Below are 2,188 nucleotides of genomic sequence, written 5' to 3' on the forward strand. Positions count from 1 at the left end.
TATGTTTCTAGACTTAAGATATTGTTTAAGAAATATTTTTAATTTAGTCTTAAGATTCACTTCAATAAAGGAACATATAATTTAAATTTTGTGTCTTTATTGAACATAATTGGCGCAGTCGACGGTGATTTGTCTCAAGACAAAAAGAGAACCTTAGAAAAAAAATCAAATCGGTAATAAAGTGCAAAGATTATCTATATCTAAAAAGTGTACTTTAATAAAAAGTTTTAAAAAATAAACGCTAATAAACTGCAACAACTATTTGTATGCAGAAGTTAACTTTAATAAAAAGTTTTAAAAAAATAAACGCTAATAAACTGCAACAACTATTTGTATGCAGAAGTTAACTTTAATAAAAAGTTTTAAAAAATAAACGCTAATAAACTGCAACAACTATTTATATACAGAAGTTAACTTTAATAAAAAGCAAATTCTTAAAAAAAGAAGTGCAACGACTATTTATATCAAAAAAGTTTTGAATGCGGAGAGTAAAAGCATTCGACTTAAATCGACCAATCATGAGCAACGAAATGGAGCAATTGCAGCAAAGACTTCAGGAAATGGAAGAAGTTATAAGGAGGCAAGAAGCTAAAATTCTGCTCCACGAACAACAACAAGTTCAACAAGTGCAACAACAGCAAATACAACAGCAAGTTCAACAAGTACAGCAACAACAAATACAACAGCAAGTTCAGCAAGTACAACAACAGCAAATACAGCAAAATATGCAGCAACATCAAGGGCTTCTAGCACCAAAAGATATTTTGACGCAATTCCGCCAAATTAAATGCCTCAACAAGGATCATGATGCCATTGCTTTTATAGCATCAGTAGAAGCTGTCATGGAACTATGCCCACCAGAAAACCATCAATTAACGAAGCTAGCAATGACCATTATAATCAACGAGAAGATAACAGGTGATGCCGGCAACTATATTCGAGGACTTGGACCAAATACAACCTGGGACCAAGTTAAAATTAAGCTAATGGACTATTACCGACCGAGGGCAACATATGGTGATATTTACAATAAATGTCGCAATATAAAAGTAAGTAATTTAAGAGATTTATTTTCTTATTTTGAAATGGCGAGGTCAAAACTTAATAAAATATATACATTCGATGATAATAAGCCAGACATTTATGAGCCAAGTAGAGTAGATAGGGACTTAGTAAACATTTTAATTGACAAAATTGACATACCCTTAAGAACATATATTGATCAAAACAGTACACTTAACGATGTTATTAGGAAGTATACGCAAATTAAAGCGTTAGACGATCCACGAACAATTCACTTTAATTATAGACTGAAAAGACCATTACAGTCACAATACTATAATAAACGAAGTAATCAGACACCATCTGCACCCAATAATCAATATAATTACAGCAGTAATTTCAGGCGAAATAATCAGAATGATAATTCAACACAGTCAAACCAAAATAGTAAGTTCAATAATTCAATTCAGACTAGAAACTCACATATGAGTGTTGATACCCAAAATACTAGACGTAATCAAATTAATAAAAGAACTGATTTTCAGCCAATGGATATTGGTAATGTAGAGGAGGATGTAAATTTTTTCAACCTGCCTCGATCTGCAGATTGCCCATAATAACAATAACAATTGGTAGCAAAGAAATTAGATGTCTCATTGATACCGGTTCTGACACTAGTTTAATTAAACCAAATATTCTCAAAGATCATTTCACTGAACAGAAACTCCCAACACCCATTTGTTACCGAACAATAAATGGAATTAATCAGGTGACACATAAAATAATAACTTCTATACCTAGAGAGTTTAACGCCTCAGGTACCTTCCATTGGAAGGTAATTGACTTCAGTAGTAAAAATTATGATGCCATAATAGGACAAAATTTTCTCATCCCTCTTAAAGCTAAGATTGATGAAGAGAATAAATTTGTCAACATATTAGGCAATATTATACACTTTAAAATTTTTAGCCCCTATAAAAATCAGGAAATATGTACGCTTGAATTCAGCGACATAGAAAATTTAGATTTGAGACATTTAAATTCTGAAGAAAACCAATTATTAAAAAAATTATTACAGGACTTTAGCGAACTATTTTTCAAAGAGGGGGATAAACTCTCTTTTACCCACGAAATTAAGCACGAAATTGTTACTACAAGTGATCGACCTATTTATTCAAAAATATAC

The sequence above is a fragment of the Teleopsis dalmanni genome, chromosome 2 (assembly GCF_002237135.1).
Source record: "Teleopsis dalmanni isolate 2A chromosome 2, ASM223713v2, whole genome shotgun sequence".
Classification (NCBI taxonomy): Eukaryota; Metazoa; Arthropoda; class Insecta; order Diptera; family Diopsidae; genus Teleopsis; species Teleopsis dalmanni.